Source organism: Balearica regulorum, chromosome 17, assembly GCF_011004875.1.
Source record: "Balearica regulorum gibbericeps isolate bBalReg1 chromosome 17, bBalReg1.pri, whole genome shotgun sequence".
NCBI classification, from domain to species: Eukaryota; Metazoa; Chordata; class Aves; order Gruiformes; family Gruidae; genus Balearica; species Balearica regulorum.
In genome coordinates this window covers 3,843,317-3,862,810 of record NC_046200.1, presented here as the reverse complement: position 1 = coordinate 3,862,810, position 19,494 = coordinate 3,843,317, and the positions used below count along the sequence as shown (strand labels likewise).

The 19,494-nt window shown below is 43.6% G+C and overlaps 1 protein-coding gene across 12 annotated transcripts in view; it reads left to right on the top strand.

Annotated features, from left to right (window-relative positions):
- Positions 1 to 19,494, top strand: part of PITPNM2 (phosphatidylinositol transfer protein membrane associated 2) — a 139,970-nt gene that overhangs the window by 26,489 nt on the left and 93,987 nt on the right. The gene's annotated exons all lie outside the window — the stretch shown is intronic.

Here is a 19,494-nt window from a genome sequence, read left to right as displayed (position 1 = left end):
TCACATCTGGGTGGACAGCTGTTTTCTGCAGGTCGTGGTCAGGGACAAAGGCGTATTCCCTGGACAGGATGGCAGGAAGGTCAGGAGGTGGAATGGCAGGAAGCAGTTTTGTGATCCCGGTGGAAAAACTGCCCTTGCTTTTAGATCTGCGCTTGTTCTGTGCTGACAAGGGTGGTGGTTAATTTTGTGGTATGTTCAGTGCAGTACCTGCCATCTCTCTAGACAGCTGTTCTTAGTGTTACCAGCACGGCTGTTTACTAGTGATAAAGGCCAAGCTGAGGATCCCGATACTTGGGAACTGGGCAACGCTTTCATTTGGGTTTGTCTCTCGTAACAGACAGAGTGGAGACAGTATGTGGATCTGCTTCCTTGAAGACCTAAAATATGCTTTTATTGACTCCTTAGGCTTTGTGAAATGATGATGGAAGAATGTAGCAAAACCATTGGGAAAACTTCCCTTCCCCACTTCTTAGTTTTGTCTTAATAGCTGCCTTTATGAATTGAAATAGCTCCCTGTGCCATTCCCTTTCCTTTATTTTAAATCTGAGCTAGTCTGTATCACGAGTAAATATGTTAACTTAATAGTACAGTTGCTTTAAATCCAGTGGCTTTATTGTTGCCAAAGCTCCTCTTGCTGATAGCTCTGGGAGGTATTCTGCCTCGCAAAGACTTGTTGATGTGCTGGTGTTGCATCTTCTGCACTGCAACCATCTGGCAGTGGCCTTCCTCTTGCAGAAAAGCAAGATTTGGGTAACTTACCTTAACCTAGCAGCCTTTCATAATTCTGCCTGCCATGCTAATTTAAAGGAAAGCAGCAATTCTCTAGCTCCTTTCATGAACGCCATCGTGCACGCCCTGGCTGTGCACCACCACCAGCTTTCCTTGCATGCAGAATCTGCCCCTTTTCTTCTACTGTATTGGGGGCCAGCATAAAAGTGGAGTTTGGGTGACTGCAGGCTGCCTGCTGGTTTTAGCAGCCTTGAGTCTGAGCGAGTGCTGAGGTGTCGCCTGGGCTATTCTCAACTAACCCCTGAGCTAATAATGGATGCTGCTTCCTGACGTAAAAGCAGATGAAGAACTCTGGCCAGGGGCTGAGCTACATCAAGCCACGCTCTCAGAGGTTAAGCTGATTGCAGATCTCTCATAAATAAATCTTTCTGTATTAATAAATAAATGCTTGCAATAGTTGCTTTATTATAGTGCACGGAAGCTTTCAGAAAGAAAAATTTCCCGAATGAGCCATTTCTGCAGTCTCTGCTGACTTTTAAAAATTGGTGTCATTAATTGAATTCTGCCTCTTCCATTAGAATGGAATGTGTGCTCTTGCTTGCACGTACGGTTGATGCACTTGAAAGAGCTAAAATATTCAGAGCTGTTTGCATTGCTTCTGTGGCAGCAGGTTACTGGGTTGTTTTGGGGAGCGCGGGCAGCCTTTCAAGGTGACTTTTGTATACCTGGGTCTTCGAGAGTGAGAAGGTTTCCCCACTGAAGCTCACATAGTGGTTGTTGGTTGGCTGGCTAGGTGTCTGCTGCTGACTCGTTTTTCCTGCAAAATTTCTCTTAAAAGAAAAATACACTGTCTATATGTTACAAGTGACCAAATTCTTCTTTCTATAGGGAGTGATACTTGTTGGAAATCGATCTCACCTAATCCAAAGCATTGCAAATGTAATAATTAAGATCTACTTAATTTCCACACTCGATTGGTGGGGAGACAGTAGCTTGTTCTTTGAAACTGTGCTTTGTCTTTTGAAAATAATCTTACCGATGTTATATAAATGCTGTATTGTAGCCTGCCCTTATTAGCTACTGATTAGAGGGTCTTTTGTCAAGTGTTGTCTGTTTCTGAGATAATTTAATTAACATGGAACCAGTAAAATTCCTATGGAAACAAAACGGGAGCAAATTTAATACCAGATTAAATGTGCGTTCTGAACTATGAAAGTGAACACAAAACTAATTTCTTAATGGGACCACTAGAAGAACAAACAAATATAGCGAGACATGGTTGTATGCCTCAGCTAGAAATGTATGTTTGTGGATATAATTAAACTTCAGTTAATAACATATTGTCCTCAGACTTGGCAAAGAACTGTATTGGGGCTGTGGCTACGCATCCAAAGCATTTTTACTAGATTAACTTTTCCGTACGACATGGTCTAGAGCTTTCAAAGCACTTGCAGATCTTGGGTAGCTGGCTTGCATTTCAGCTTGTTCCTTGCATAGCTTGGAGAACACGATGAGACCTTTTGTACAGATGGATGATGGAGAAATGAGCGACTGGGCAGGTCCCTGTCGCTGACCTGCTGTAGGAGGCAGTGGGTGAGTAGCAATGCATGAGGAAGGGTGAAGTGTGAAGGTGATGCTTCGTGATTCACTTTTTGCATTGCAAATGTTGTTTCATAAGCAAGCTGCTTCCACCGATGCATTAAATGATTTATTATCCCTCAGAGCTTTTCTTTACCCTGGAAAAAAACAAAAGACAATTGGTGTTTTTTAAAGCTCTGTGCTGAACATTATATGATTAAGTTATAATTTTGAAGTGACGCATTTGGGCATATAATTTTCAAGACCATCTTTGGTTTCAGGGATCATAAATACTGTTTCCAGTCGTAATGAAGTGCTGTGCTACTTGCTATGTTCCTATCATTGTGTGTGTCTTTTGTTTAAATTATTAAATGATGGTGGCTATGGCCATAATAATGTGGTTGGTTTATGTCTTGGAAGAGGGGAAAATAACTTTATTTAGTTGGAATAATGTAATTGTAACATGCCTCTGGGTTTGAGTTAAAGGGGGAGGTGGTGCAGGTGGCTGGCAAGACAGTGCTGTTCTCTTGATGATTTTCTGCTGCAAATTCCATTGCCGTGGAGTGGCAGCATATTTGTTTTTAATGGAACAACGTGTGAGCAAACACTGAGATGTTTATGATGACAAGGAAAGCACTAGAAAAATAGAGGCTGTAAAATCCCACTCGTTAAGGGTAGCAACATGTGTAATTGGCTCAGTCAGGTGCATCTCAAGGGAGGAGGTGTAGATCCAAGATCTGGCTATGCAACTGCCCGAGCCATTATGGGCAAAATACTGAACTTCTCTGCACCTCTGAAGGCCATCTCTAGGGTAAGCAGCTGTCTGCCTGGGTGGTTTTACAAGGCAAAGTGCCAGGGAAGGACTCTGAGATCCTCTGATGCAAAATGCTTTACAGATAAAGTATTTATTTCCCCTTTTGAAAGGAAAAGATGCGTGATGGTTTCTTGAATCGGAGATGACTGCACCAATTCAGATATAATTTGATAAATGAAGTATAAAGGCCCAGTGAATGACCTTCTGTAAAATACAAGAGTGCCTGAACCATTTGTGCTTTAAATCTTGTTCCACATCTTTGTATTTCCTGCTCATGCTGTTCATTAAAGTAGTCTCCTGTGCCCTGTTGTTTTTGGGCTGATAATGGATTGCTAAGTGGTGCGCACTGAAAAGAAAATTTTTATATAAATTCGCCTGCTTTTCTCTGCATAAAGTGTCTGTGGATATGAGGCAAAACTCTTCTGTTTTCCCCTCTTTTGTGTTTGTAGCTGGACCCTGAAATGTGTTAGTGCTCTTTACATATCCCCTCGAAGTCCAGCTTATTGAGGCATCCCTTCCTCCCCATGAAACCTTACACATCTGTGGCTGCAGCACAGACTGTGGTTTCTTTCCAAATGAATCATGAGGGTTTTACAAGCTGTAAAACTTCTCTGGAGAGCTTAAGGGTGTGACCGGCTTACAAGAATGGATGAAGCTTTTTTTTTTTTTTTTTTTCCTTTTCTGATTTGGGGCTGAAGATATCCTGAATATCTGTTTGATGTTTTTGATTGCCGGCAGGAGGTTTTTTCCCCCTTTCACATAGGATGCAGCACAATCCTTGCTGCGGCTGCCGGCAAAGCATTACTGGGTCTCCCTTGAGGACTGGGTGTAGGAAGCGATAAAATTTTATCATTAGTGTTAGTTCCTTTAGTCTATGTAAACTTTTTATGAGGAATAAGCTTATGCATTGGGAGGGCCAAAGTTGCCCATCTCTCTGGCTGGGCTTTGCTTAAGGAAAACGTATCTTGCTCCCTGCCTTAGCAGCTCTTTGCCCAGCCCCAGGGCTCCTGCCTTGTTCCCCGGCGAGGCTGATTTGACCAGTCTAGCTTAGTCCAAGCCACTTCTCTCCAGATCGCTTTGACCTGGCATTCCCTGTTGAGGATCATGGTGCAAGAGCCCTGCAAAGGGGACTGTGGGCTGGGCAGCGCTTGTTCCCTCCGGCTCCTCGCCGTGCCTGGTGAGCTCTTCTGGCAGTGCGGTCTTATAGCTGGGAGGCTTTGCAGGCTGGCGTGTGCTTGCCCCACTGGAAATGCAGCACTGAGGTATGTGATGTGCCGTCCTACTCTGTCACCACCTGGACTTGGAACGTGTGAACAGTCCTGGGGAGAGCTGGCACAGCCTCCCTTGTCTCTGGCATGAGAAAGTCTGGAAATCAAGGGTGCTTCCAGTAGTTTTGAGCTCTGGGTAGGAGCCTGTTAGGTGCACTCCTTGCACAGTCACCGATAGCTCTTCCCCGGTTTCTGCAGCCAGCCCCTCTGCTCTGACTCAGCTGGAAAGCAAGTTGGCTGCCCCAAAGAGAGACATTCTCCGGAGTAGGGCACTGGCCAAGAAATCTGGAGCTGGCAGAGAACAAACCAAGCAGGTAGAAACTGTGAGGAGCTCTGGGAAATTAGAGGAGAATCTTTTCTTTTTTTTTGTTTTTCTGGCATATGCCAAGAGTACGTGGTTCAGAAGGGGAATACCTGGCACAGCGTGATGGCAACTTACCCAGCTGCCCTAACAGGATGCTTTTGTCAGGAGCCTTTGGACCTATTCTTTTCGGTGTAAATAAAATCAAATAAATAAAATACTTCTTGCTATAAATAAAACTAAATGACTATGATTACGTTGAGTCTCTGGATGCACCTTACATGGTCAACATTTGTTCCTTTCTCCCTCTGCAGGCAATTAATGGAGAAAGAGGGGACCATCAGTGTGCATAGCCATCAGCCAGGCAGCACGAAGGCTCGTAAAAATCTCTCTTTTATCTTAGGAGAAAGTTATTATGGTCTGAATTTTTTATTTTACTTCCCCCTGGTGAGAGAGAATTACTGGTGATGATAGTTGGTGGACCAGCTCCTATTGGGAAGCATTGAATGGAGGAAGGATTTATTGAAGGAAATGTGTGGAAAATTCCTTGATAAGCACTTTTTTTTTCCTTATTTAAAGAGGCTGTTTATAACTAAAAGACCATTAGCACCCAGGAGGCAATTTTGTTGTAGCAGTACCTTATTGAATGAAAGCTTGGTAGTCTGTTTCTGGACGGTGGCCTCAGGAACAGCCCCTGGATAATACTGTACCTAAGCTTTCCCCCCCCCCCCCCCGCTTTTTTTCTTCTTTAAATGGAGGTTGGTGTAGCTCCTTCCCATGTAGCATAAAGAACAGCTTGGTGAAGTACATGTCAGCATTTGAATTATGCTTTTCATTTACTGTAGCCAATTCTAGTACTCTCCTTTCACCCTCAGGGTTTCTGGAATGTTTCTCAACAAATCTCCCCCCCCCCCCCCCCCGCAACCCAGAGTCAAAAACCCAAGAGCTCCTTTGCATGCTGTCTGGCTGCTTTCCCTCTCTCTCTGATACTCTTAGAGAAATTCTGTGATTTTTTTTTTTGCAAAGGATATTAAAATCGGGGTGGGCAGAATTACGCTGTAAAGAGTCCTGGTCAGGTTACAGCCCACAGTTCTCCCTCTACTAAGGAGCAGTCAGAACTCATCAGTTTAAAACCTTTCACACCAAGGGAGTAAACAACACAGGTTAACTGGTAAGGGATGCTAAGCACTCGCATCCCTTATGTGAAGTGGGTTTTGTTACTTCTGCCTTGAATACTGACCTAATGCTAATAATCCTATAGTTAAACAACCTGCCAAATTTTTCCCACGGTAGTAGTAAAGAGATAGGAGGGAGAAGTGTATGGCAAAAACAGAGTATGGCAAAGATTGAGGATCATTGCTAGAACAGAGTACCTGTTTGGTTTAAAATAATCTTTCATGTGCTCAAAGTAAGGGTAGTGTGTTCCCAGTTATCTCCACCCTAAATTTTTTTTTTTGAGCTGTTGCTGCAGGATGGCTAATGCAAAACCTCTTTTGGTGGCAAAAATGGTGGGGAAGGTCATGTGTATTTTGCATTTTCCCCCTTTTACCATCCCTCTGGTTAAAGCATGTTTGGGCTAGAGTGCACTGAGCTACCCAGGTGCAGAGGATGCTATGGATTCTCCGTATTGCTAGCCCTAATTTTAGCTGCACTCTGCACAGTTCATGCCAATACTCACCCACTTGCATTTGCACTTTTGGTAGCAGTCATTTTACAGTGTGAGCTTCACACGTGCCGCTCCTCCTGACGCTCAGCTGGCAGCAGCAATCTGTATTCCCCACAATAAAATAGTGGGGTTTGCGTGGGTAAGGGACTGGTGGGAGGATGCTCGCATCTGTAAACGTGTCCCTGCAGAGCACTGCTATGCTGTGCTTGTTGCAGCCTGTTGGAAGCAATTGGATGGGAGGAAGGGGAAGAGAGCTCTGTAATTCCCTTCTGCTTTTCATCGAAGTGGAGAAATGGCTCTGCATTGCATGTTATGTTCTCTCGTGCGCTTTCACTGTGAAAGGACTCCCAGTCCAATTTGTCAAGGCAGAGATTTGACATGAGTCCAAATGCACTTGACAATAGTCTCTCTGCTGTCAAAACCTCTCTTCCTTCTGTGATAAAAACAAAGCTCCTGAGTAACACTCCTCTCCTTCCTTCCTGTGGCTCTTAAGAAAGACTTGGCATCCTGAAGTTGTTCTGGGGAGGAAGTTTTTTTACTATATTCAAAGCACTTACCCATTTTCCATTTAAAAATTTGACAGAGCACTGCATTCTAAACGAGATAGCCACAGAGAAATTATTTGGATTTATGCTTTCTTTAATTGGACCACATAAGATTTTATTTACTGATAGTGTCCAAAGGGAGCTGTCGAAATATTGCAGAAAGAGTGAATGCGACCATTGTGGTAATGTTCTCTTGATAAATGCATTATGGCATAGTTATGAAGTCAGGAAGAAGCCTTAATTACTGTTATGAAGCCATTACAGTCTAAAGCAGCAATCCGAGATCTTGTTGCAATTGTGTTTTGTATTCTTCACCAAAGACTTCAGCACAAAAAAAAAGTGCTTGTTTTAGAAGGTAATTTATGCCTTTTATTTCCTTTGCCTTTTTAAAATGATGCAGAAGTGACAGTGAGTACTTGAATATGATAGCCTTGAGCTCCATGGATTCACATAAATAAAAAAAATACAACCTTTACACCAAGCACGTACTGCTCTCATTGGCAGGGAAGCCAATGCCATATGATCTGCTGACTGCTTTCTCCTGTTACCCATACCCGTATAGCATAAGAAATTGCTGCGCTTGATTCTCTCATCTTTACAATAAATAAAGAAATAAAATAAAAAGGATAGAGGGCGGGATTGGTCTCCAGGAGTCTTGTGTAAAGCTTTCTCTGGGGCCAGGGAAGGAGAAAGACTGGTCTTGGAAATTTTTTATTAATGAAAATTGCTTTGGGAGCTCAGTCAGTGTTGTAACCTAGGCATGGGGTCAACAAGTTGGCCGTCCCTGGAAGCCTTCGCTTTCCACGTCGGCTGGTCCTGCAGCGCACAGTCTGCGCCGTCTTGCTCAGGTCTCTCTTGACAGCAACCACAAAGCAAATTATTTCGAGCTGAGTATTCTTACACCAAAAAAGTGTGCAAAGAAAGAGTTTAGTTTTCAGATGTTTATTATCTTTTTTATCTTTTAAGTTATTCAGAGAAAGGCTGTTCACTGCTCAGTCACCTGGTTTTAGTGCTTTGTAAATGTTCTTTGACTCTCCAGTAGCGCGTTATTTATAGCAGATGTTAATTTAATAGAGTGAACTTTGTTAGCCTTCAGGATATAAGCATCTTAATTTAAAAAACAACACTGACAAAAACGTAGTTGTAAATCAAAGGTTAACAGGCATAGCAATGTGAAGGTATTGTTTGCTCGGTTGTTAAATTGATACTGTGCTGCTTTCTTAAGTGGAATATTTCTTTAGTGACAGGAAGGTTAAGTACAAGTTGTACTGTTATGAGAAAGGAGGAACGAACCTTACTTATTAGTGGTTTTCTAAAGCTGATTGCTTAAAATAATTGCAGGTGCAACATGGTAGCACTGATGCTTTTTGCAGCAGCTGTGGGAAGCAGCTGGTTGGTTTGGGGCCCCATCAGCAGCGCTGCCGGCTGCCTCTGGCCACTTCATTTTCATACAGGGTTCAAGTTGGCTCTCGTTTGTCTGCAGGATGGACTCTGACTCTTGGTTGTTTCTGGAGAGAAGCGAGGCCCTTTGCTCTCATAAGGTTTTGGTTAAGAAAACACCAGTCAAAAGAGCCCTTCCCAAGAATTAGGCATATTCTTGGTGTACCAAACCTCCCAGTGCAGTTGGGCTGGGAGGATGATGGCCTTCATGTCTTGCAGTGTGGGGTGTCTGAGTCTCGGGCCATGTTGTTTGTGCCGAGTCTGGGCTTCAGCCTCTTCACTTGACACTCAGAGAATTTTAGAGATCTCAAGAATGTCTGCTAAATACATTGGAATATGTTGGAGTGGCTTTGTCCTTTTGCGAAATGTGTTTCTCTTTGCTGTGGGACAAGGTCTAGTGTGGTTTCCGAAGGCTGTGCTCTTAGACTATTTTTCTGATTTGATTCAGTTATCAATAATTTTTTTTAAAAAAAAGGCAACCAAAAAAAAACCAACCCCAAACCCAATCCAAACTCCCAAACATGTAACTATTCTAAGGCTGTGTGTGTTTTTTTTCTCTGTGTGCTTTCAGCATACTGAGCTGGGGAAGGTGATGATGGTAAATATTACCACCTTGTTTCCGAAAGCTGTTGGGTACGATCTCTCACTGCAGCATCTGAAGCAGCATTACTGGAAATATTCTGAACTGTTATAACAACATCTCTGATGTAATTTTTCTTTTCCAAAAGTCTTTCCCTTCCCCCTATTTCTTGGTAGAAGACGCTAATTAGCAGAGAGATTCAGGTGTCAGCGAATGTGCCAGGCTCTTGAATCATGCAGCAGATAGCGAGTGCTGAGATATTCCCCTTCCCTTCAGATGGTAACATTAATTCTCAGAGTGCACTAGTAGTGCTGCTGCAGTTTTCATTGTGTTTGTGTATTTCCAAACTTAAAATGCTTCCAGTTATGATGTTTGTTCTGATTGACTGTTTGTTACAGGCTTTGCTGTTCTGAAATTTGGGTTGACTTCTTGAAGTCTGGCATATGGCATTAAAATTCTCAGAGCACTACGTCTGTGTAGAGTGACAACACTCCAGATTAAACCTAAGCACTACTACTCCCAAGGAGATAGGCTAAGTATTTTTTCCTCTCCAGAGTACTCTACTCTGAATAGCTCTACAATTAAAATTGATATATCATTACTTGGTTAATCTAATACCTATTATTTCCTCTTTGTTTCAAATTTGAGTAGTTTGGGCCAGCTCATGCTTCAGAGATCTAATTTAAATGAAGTTGTTCACAGCTGTAAGCTTGTAGATGTATTATTCGGTTAACATGAAGCTCTAAAGAACCGCTTGAAGAGTCCAGAGAAATTTAACAAGATGACTTCCCTGCTGTCTATGTCCGCTCCTGCTCGGGCATAGTTCTGTTGGGTTGTCATCACTCCAGCCAGTCTCACCAGCCTTCAGCATAGCCCATCCTAAACTGTGTGTATACTTATTTGTCCAAAGGATTTGGAGTTGATGTCTGACTTCCAGTCTGGTGCTGTTCCATGGTTTTCTGGTTTGTTAAAATTTTCACCAGAAGGTGCCTGGAATTATTGCAGTGGGGTTGCTGGATTTGCATTTCCAGTGGCAGGTTTGAGGGGGGTTGCCCAACTTGTCCCTAGCCCAGAGCGGGGATTTTACCTGGTTCAGCTCTGTCCCTTGCAGAGTTTCCTGGGACGTGTTTCACCCCAGCTACACACACCTCAGCAGATCCTGAAACCAACCATTTGTCTTCAGGCATTTGGGGCAAATGCCAACAGAAGATGGCACAGAGGACAAAAAGTAAATTGGCCTGCTAAAATCCTTTCAGCTTTAAGTATTACAGATATAATTAGAAACACAGGCAAGGATTATTATCCTATAAGTGCCTTTCTAGTCTGTTCTGCTTTTGTAACCTTTCTTTTTTCATCTGTCATTCTGTCTTGCTGCATTGTTTCTCCTTGCAGCCTGGCGTCTCCACCATCATGTCCCATTGCTGCCTTAACGCTTTGCACTGAGTCTGTTTGCTTTTCCCCTCTATTTACGTCATAGCTGTCGTCGTTTGGCTCTGCACTGGTGTTCCCGTGAAGCCACCATCATTCAAACAAATAGGTAGTTCTTATTGCAGCAAGAAAATCAAGAGCTGCCCTCTGCAACTGCTCTCTCCTCAGGTCCCCAGGCTGCACATCTTCCCCCTCTGCTACTCAGTAGATTAAGATTTTTGTGGTGGTTTTGTTTGGTTGTTTTTTTTTTTTAAATTGCCTCAGAAGTGGAAAGTTGAAGCATTGTGTAAATTGGTCCCTGCAGTGCTGATGTGGGAAGCAGAATGGGTCCCTTGGAGCCAGGGGTGCAGCTCTGTGCTGGGAAACCTGCTGTCAGGCAGGAGCTGCCTGGACGTGGTCAGAAGGAGAGCAACTACTTTTCCTGTAAGAATACATCCCTGTTTGCCCTGGGATTGCTCTCAGCTGTCTTTAGGTCCTTTTACACCCAGCAGAACTCTCCTCCAGTGGGACCTTAAAGTTCAGGGTGGGAAATACTGTGGAGTGTCTTTCAGCTGCTTTTGTCCCTGCTCAGTCTGTAGTCTGTTACAGGCAACACTTTAAGTCTTTGGGCTTGGTCTACTCTGAAAAGCTTTTTTGGCAGAGCCATCTCACTTAGGAGAGATCTTGTTTCCACCATCACTGCCGAGTTTGACAGTTACGTTGATGAGGAGCGTGCAGTTCTTAGCCAGCAGGTTCCACACTGTGGTATCTGGGAGTGCTGAAGAACCTAGGAGAGGAGTCATCTGGTGCAGCATGAAGGTGCTGGTCCTCAAAGACCTTTGAGGATCCTACAGCTTTTCCTCCCAAAGGTTATCACCTCAGCCAGTTCTGCGAGTGGGAGTTGCGCTCTGTAGTATCATTTCATATATGCTTGTGTCAGTGTTTAGTGAGTATTGAGGATGCTCAGCAGCTCCAAGACTGGAGTCTAGGGCAACTTTGCTTGGGCACCCAGAAAGGAGTGACAGCTGCTTGTAAAACAAACCAACCACCCTAAAATACTCACGCTTGTTATTGCTCAGATACAACTGAGATGTTCAGCCTTGCCCAAAGGGAAATCAATGGTGTGTTTGGACTCCCTGTTGCTTTATGTGTATGTGAGTGTGTTTATTTTATTTAAGGAGTTGGTGCATAATCAGTCTTAAAATTAACTGACTGCCTGTTGACTTGTCACCCCGTGAATGAAAACACATTGCTTGTAATTTGTTTGACATTATTCTGTCCTGTTGTTAGGCTTCTAATTGCATTTAGAACATAACCCAGATGTCTGTCTGTCTCCTTCTGTCTCTTTATTATTATTATTTATTATTATTAATCTTTTTTATTGTAAAACATAGAAGAAAATATTTCTCTGAAGTGATGGAAGTCTGTTTGCTCCTCTGTCTTTTCAGGGGATTAGTAGGTGGCTGCAGGTTTATCTCTTAAAAATTGTGTTCCTTTTAAAAGACGGTGTCATTTTGGGTATCCAAAATTGCTAGTCCCTTGTGACTTTGGATCGACCTTCTGTATGCTTTAGGGGTATTGAAACAGGCCTGTATCTACATTAAAATGTTTCTTTAGATACTACTGTCTAAAAATGATCGCATTCCCCACCTTATTTATTTTTAAAGAAGAGATAAATTGCTTGTGCTTTTAGAAGATTAAAATATTAATGTATTTAAATGTAACAGTGAAAGAGGCGAGGCAGAAGGGATTGCCCTTTCAGAGTGTGCACAAATGAGCAATCTTTTATTGAATCCATTGGATAAGCATGTAATATTCCTTGCCAACATTGGCTTTTGATAATTAGCAAAGGAAAACTCAAGCTGCTCAGTGTGAGGTTTTATAGCTCAAAACCTATCCTGTAACTTCGTTTTTCCTAGAGCCACAAGCTTTTAAGTACCAGCAACGCAATTTTCCAATAGCATACTGGATCACCAGTGTACTCAAGCCCTGTTTTCCAAAAGCATTAAGCCACTCTGACATCAAAAGGCTGCTACTTTTTAATGGGACTTTTGAGCACTTTACCTCTGATCCCACTTGGAGAAAGCTGTCTTGGCCACCGAACAAGCTCCGTTCCCCTTGTGGTGGTTCTTTTTTAGCTGATCTAAATTTGCAAGGCAGCGGGGGTGTGTGGAAACTGTTTTTAGGGATAAGAAACTTGACTCTTGGTCCCTGCTGAGCTTGGGTTTTTCAGTATTGTTGATCGCCAGCTTTCCTAGCTCTGAGTTGTGGAAGATTACTATTATATTTAAACATTGTTTCCTTTAGAGAAAAGAGTCTGATCTGGCTGGTTCCGGCAGGGGATACATTTTTCTGTTCTGCAAAGCTTTGCTCAAACAGAGCTCAGGGTAGGGGAGAAGGCAAAAGTATAGGAAGGGCACAGTGGGTTGCCATAGGAAAGAAAAACTGGGAAGTGAGAATAAAGGAAATAAAGCATGTGATCAATACAAGTGATAAATCTGACACTTGGGTATAGAGACTGCAAGTTATTATGTGGTCCCTGCCATTAAATACAAATACATCCCTGATTTTTCCCTCTGCATCCCAGCCAACAGGATCTTAATGAAGGGCAAACTATGCAAAGAAATCCCCTGAACCACTCCTACCTCAGCTTGAAGCAAGCTGCAGTTTGTATTGCCTCTGTCATTCCGTGTCGGTGCGATGGTGCTTTTTGATCTGCTGCTGCTGTTACATGGGGTCTGGGCATCTGTTAGACCCCCCACCTGTGGCGAAGGGCTTCTGGCTGAGCGATGAAAGGTCATTTGCTGAATCTGGAGTAAAATTGCACCAGGGAGCACTCTGCTGGGGACAGAAACTACACCCTGGGTTTTTGTGATGGAGGAGCTGCTTCCCCAGAGGGGCAGAGTTGAGTAGCAGAGTCAGGCCTGGCAAAAATACTGCTGGGGCTTGTGTACCGAGTGTCTCATCATGGAGTTCGTAGTTGGGAGAGAGCTGGAGGGAAGGATGTTGTCACTTCAAGTTCCTCTCTGATCCTGTCCTGCTTTTCTTGGCAGTTAACAGTTAAAGGGGGGGGGAAAGCTTTTCTGGCTCTGGGCATCTGGGCCCGAGCCTAGCTGCTATTGCAGTCAAGGGTCCGTTGGCCTCAGCTGCCTTTGAAGATCTTGGTGTTTATAGAAGCTGACAATCAAGAATTAATTGATGACTCACCAGCACAATAATGTCAGAAATGCTAGTTTTATTTTGCTGTTCCTGCATGTTCTTCAACCTGTAACTATTTTATGCGTTTTTTTAGCCTGAAGAGAGGTTATCGTGTCCATGTACAGCAAAGGATGAAAATTGAGAGTGGGCACGTTTGGAAGAAAAGTGTCTACGGTGCAGTACAGCACTGCAGGTGGATCAGTTTGCTTCGTGTAAAAGAAGAGAGTGGAGGATTGCCAAAGCCTGGTTGTGAGAAACTGGTTTTGGTCCAAGTGGTTGGTGGAGCAAAAAAGGGTTTCTCCAAAGCTTTGGTGTTTGGTTTTCACTCTTGGTTTTTCTACCGAAGCAGCACAAACCAGGACTGTGCTATCTACTTATATTCGTAGCCTCAAGTTCAGGAAAGCTGTCTGTACGTGTGTGTTTTCACAGGTTTGGGGCTTAAACTGGCAAGTTATTGCTTGGACTGCGGAGGGTGGGGGGAAATCCTTGAAACAGCAGTGGAACAATAATGCAATATGCCAGTTATGGGGAGGGAGAAAAAAATCTTAACAGAAGAAGAAAAAAACGTTAGTTTCTAGTTTAGCTAATGAAGTAGGGAATTAAGAAGATAAATGCAAAGACAACTCAAGAATTTTATGTTGTATTATTAGTTATTGTGTTCACTAAGTGTTGTTTCCAGGGGGTATAGCTTTTTTTAGCTTTTTTTTTTTCCTATGATGAGAAGTTCTCTTAATAAATTAAGAGATTTATTAGCAGAAGCCACGTGTTTTCCAGCCTTCAGCCAGGACCAGGTATCTAGGAAGCATGAACCCCTTCGCGTTTCTCTTCAAGCACGTGGCAGTGCAGAGTGAAATAGGCATTGCTCCTTGGTGTGAGCACGTCGCACGCTGCACGAGTCCCTCGTCATCTGTGTGTGTACTTTGTCCTGGGCAATCTGTCTCTTGTGACAATACGTTAAGTATCTAAACTCTTTGCGTTGTGTGTGCATGGGGTTTTGTTGTCTGTCTTGTTTTTTTTTTTTTTTCTTTCTAGTTTGACTTTTCTGCTCCTTTTAGCCATACTTCCTTCTCGTTCCACAGTAAGCTTGGATAGTAATTGCATGGTATTCAGCCTCTCCCTACCTCTTCCTCTCCCATTGTGACAGTAACAACTGCTTGATGATTTTTTGGTAAGAATCTTACCTTTGCAACTGCAACCTTCCAAAAAAAAAAAAAAATCAACACCCCCCCCCCCACCCCCCCCCCCCCCCCCCCAAATCCCACAAACCAGAAAAAACCCAATAAGGTTTTGAAGAAAGGTCAAAGTCATTTAAATATGTAACACGCATGCTTAGGCTTTCTCTCTGTACCTGCTAATTTCCCTTCTCTCAATAGCTGTGACTAATGCTGGGATCTTTCTCTGTTTGAGCCCTGCTATTTATGAATAGAGCAAGTCTTATCTGAAGGCTTGTGAATGCTTACAAGTATGAAGTGCGCTCAGATGAACAATGTGCATAAATAGCAAATAGTTGAAGGGCCGAGTCCTCAGAATAACAATTGAGAAGAGATGACCCTGTTGAATATGTGATGAAGCGAACAGCTTTCCCGCTTGTCAGCTCTTTGGTTGCTGGCCCTGGTGAGGGTAAGAGTGTATTTCTGTCACAGGACTTGCCATGCAGAATTAAGTTCAGCCAAGCACTCAGAGTTGATCTCCTCCTCCTGAATCCTGCTGATCTTACCAGGCTGAAGAGGTGCTTTCAGTTGGGTAATCTTTTGAAATGATGCTGAGGGCACCTGCAATAGAATGATGATTTATTTTCCTTTATAATCGTGTTGCTGACTGAGTTATCCTTCTGCTGCCCTGCTTTCTTTTCTACAGCAGGCTGATTTTTCAGGAGTAATCCTTGGTGCACTCACTTGCAAAAGGCTCTTAGGACTGGCTCTGTCTTTGACATGATTATCTATAATACTCTTCCTCCTCTTACTGCAGCCCTCCTGTGTGTGTTCGCTAAACCAGATGTTCACATCACACTTCATGTTCCTCTGTATCCCTGAGCTATAAGGGAGCAAACAGGAGTGCTTGTTAACCTATGTAGTGCTCCTCTGAAAATGGAGTGCTGCCTCCCCATCCTTACCGGGAGGAAAGAGGGCAAAGCTGCACCTACACAGCTGCAAGACAAAGGCTTCTTTAAGTGCTTCCTAATACTTTAACAGCACGATCCTGGGAGCACAATGGTGTTGCTTATCTAATTACTGTTACCATGTAGTGTGTTTAGGGCAGCATTTTAAGTCTAACTAGCATAAGGGATTTGGCAAACTCACTACTCACCTTCTGCTTGTAACAATTCCTGGGTCTCCCTGTCTCTGGGGAAAATTATCCACTTAGAACATCTTGAAAGAAGGGCTGGAGAGCCTGCTGAGGCCAGGACAACTCAAAATATGTGATGGTAATGTTGATGCTCTCATTTTCTGCTGCGTGTCTGGAACTTCTGCTAGCACAAAACACTGGTTTCAATGCAGAATAAGCATAAAAGTACCCTTAGCTGTGTTTCCAGGAGGCAGCTAACACATGTCCGTTATCTCTGTAACATTTCAGTATGATAAGGCATCTGTAGCTCTTTCCGTGACACAGTTTAGTAAATTCAGCAGCAGCCCTTTGCCTTTGCTGAGCTTGCCTGACTGACTTGCAGAGAATCTGTAGAGCTGCTTTTTTGACTTTGCTGCCGAAAGTGGTGTGTAATGAGCACTGTAAAATGTGGTTGTTTGCATATTAAGCACAAACTCTTACTTCAGTCTTGTTGGGCTCTGGCTGCTCAGTCTTCCTTGGTCATCCCTGTGCTTGCTACCTGCTTCACATCAAGGACGTAGGCCAAAACATGTTGCTTTTTTTTTTTCTTCCCTTCCCTTTCACATCCCATGTGTTGTGTAGGTAAATTCTACCCGGGAGAAGAGAAATGTGCTCCTGATGTGCACAAGGAGTACAGTGCTGCCAAGGAAATTCAAGCTCGGCTTGGAACAGCAGTGGCTCAGCTTGGACTTGACCAAGTGAGGGTTGTTGTCATACATGTGGTGATCACGCTGCAGTAAAGATACACATTTTTACATGGTAGTTCTGCTTCTGTCATGAACCGGTACAGCTTCATTATTAACGTTGACCTTTTCCCTGCCCAATGAGACATCCATCTGCAGCACCCACTGGAAGGGTTCAGGAGAACAGTATCCTGACACCTGTTGTCAAAAATGGTCCCTTTTCCCCTTGCCGTAAACTCTCTTATGATGTTTTCCAAATGGCAACCCTAAGTATGTAAAGATGCATGTGTTTTCTGTGAACGCAGCTGCTCCTCTTGACCCATCTGCCAGAAATTCTGCTCTTCAGACACAGCTTGCTTCCTCCCGATGTCTGTCTCCCTGTTCTATTGGAAACAAACATTTTAACACAGCTTTGCTTAATGCAAAAGGACAACTGACTCTCCTTTTAAGGGCATGTTTCAGAGCATGAATGAATCCAAGGATGGGCTGAATCTACTGTCAAGTGAGTGTTTTAGTTTGGACAACTGTATAAAGTATTTGTCGCTGTGGAAAATCTCTTCTTCCACTGCATAAAAATTCCTTAAGCAAGCGTGTCTGGGCAATGCCAAACCTGGTTAGTGTAGGCTGAAGCTTCTTATAGTCTCTGTCCTTCCTGCTCAAAAGAAAACTGAGTCCATGCTTCATCTTTAATTGAGTTGAGTATTGCTCTGGTGCAAGGGCTTTCTCAGCAGCACAACTAATATTAGTAAAGGAGGAAGAATGGCAATTCATTTTACTGCTTAAAAGAAATAAGGGGGAGGGAGGGATGAGAAAGGGGAAAAAAAAAGAGAAAGAAAAGAAAAACAACCAACTACACCACCACCAAACCCCAACAAAAACACAAATACAAAAAAATCCAACCCCAACCACAAAACACAAACTTAAGAGCAAGCTGCCTCTCACCTCTGCTAAAAGTGGCACATAACTGAGTTACAGAGGGCCTGGATCATGCACTCGGGAGTCTTTCCACATCATGGTCGTCTTGCTGCCAAGGGCATGCTCACAAGATGTCCTCTAATTTGGTTAGAAATGCTCTTCCAGGAACCATATCATTATAGAGTTTGAAATTCTGGAAGCTGAGTGGGTGCAGTAATACAGGATAGCTAGCTCTCTCTTTTCTTCTTCATGCTAAAAATGTCTCTGGAATGAGCTGTGTCCTGGTCTGGCCACTGCTCCAGGCAGCTGGGGACCGCGGCCTCCAAAGGGCTCCTCTCCGCTCCTGGTGCCCCAACTCCTGCGAGGGGCAGCGGGAAGGGCTTTGCAGCGCCGGGCAAAGCCTTCCTCTGCCCTGGTGCACCTCTCTTCAGGACTTGCTTCACCTTGCTGATGAAATGATTGTGTCTTCTTTACCGGTCTATCAGTAGGGGCCTTGTCACCTTTTCGTCCTAGAGGTTTAACTTTTGACAGATGCAGGTCCTGCCGGACAGACAAAGCTTCTTTGGCCCGTAGGCAATGTTGCCTGTGCCGGGATCTTAATGAAGAGAGGATCTGATCATGGTTGGGCTTTCTGCTGTACAGGGCTATACTTTGGTGGGAAAGAGGGACAGACACAGGAGGAAAATTAGCTGCAGCCTTTGGGCTCTCAGTTAACACCTCCTAACTGTGGTGTTGGGGTTTTTTTGTGTTTTGGGGTTTTTCTGCATAAGCAGTGGTCTGGACAGTCTGCTTAGCTATCTCTGCTATTTGGAAGGTGTGTGCTCTTTTAAAGAGGAGCGTGGTTGAAACTGGAGAAACAGCTTCCCGAATTCCTCCCGTACAGCAGTTCTTCCCACAAAGGAGCGGTGTTTTAGGATGGGTAGTGACTCTGTGGGAGCAGCCCTCGTTCCCTTGAAAGAGAGCTTCCTCGGTGCGTGCTCTCTACAGTATGATGATGTATCTGATGCTGCCGTGTCCAGAAGATATCTGGGCCTTTTTATTGTAATCATGTTTGCGCATTCAGACCAATTTTGATGGTTATGAAGGTTCAAAAAAAATCCCAGAGATCTTAATAAGCTAATTTGGTAACTGTTTGTGGCTTTTGTTGTTCCTCTTTGTTGTGAGGACAGAACTGGTTCATGCTGATGAGTGCTGCATGAAAATTACATTATTAGTAATTACTGGTAATTTCTTGTCTGGAAGCTTCAGGTTTGTGGGAGCACTTAAATCCATTTGCTTCTGTATTCCCACTGGCTTTGCTGTAATGTCTCTCAGCACCATGTACCTCAAGACACTTCAGCAGTTCCCTTTTCTCCATGGCAACTTCTCACAGTGGTTCCTGTATCACAGAGAGACAGTTCTCTTTCTCCCTTAACATGGTTTTTCTGCCCGGTCAATGTGCATCACCGTACTGTACAGGCTTCCCCGAAGCGAAGGGAGCAGCGCCAGCCCTGGGTCATTAAGGATGTCGGTGCAGGGCGATGCCTCGGGGATGAGGGGGAAGGCAGAGGACCAGTGTGCTTCACGTTTTCCCATCCTTCGAAGATAAATTGTAATTTTCTTTTTTTATTTTAAACGCGGTGCGGTAATGCAGTGGTTTTTGTCAGCTGGCAAAGCTAAGGATTAGTCATAGAGGCTTGTTTTGTTTTCTTCTAGAGAAGCTGGCAGAAAGGTAAAAAGAAAAAAGCGTACCATTAAACAAAAATCCCTGGAAAAAAACCAATGCAAACCCCCCCAACTTTTCAAAGGGAATTACAGTATTGCTGTATTTGCTCTGCTCGGGGAGCATCACCTGGCTACAGTGTCTCAAATCCCTCTTTTCAATTTAAATGAGGGACACTTCTGATTTTTTAATCGTGTGTGGAAACGCACAGTGGAGGTATTCTCACCTGGCATAGCTAAGGAAATGGAAATAAGTGGAAATACTGCTTGCTTGTTCAGATTTTTTTCCCTGTACCGAATACTGAGGTTTTTCCTCAAAGACCATCATTAGAATAGAAACATTT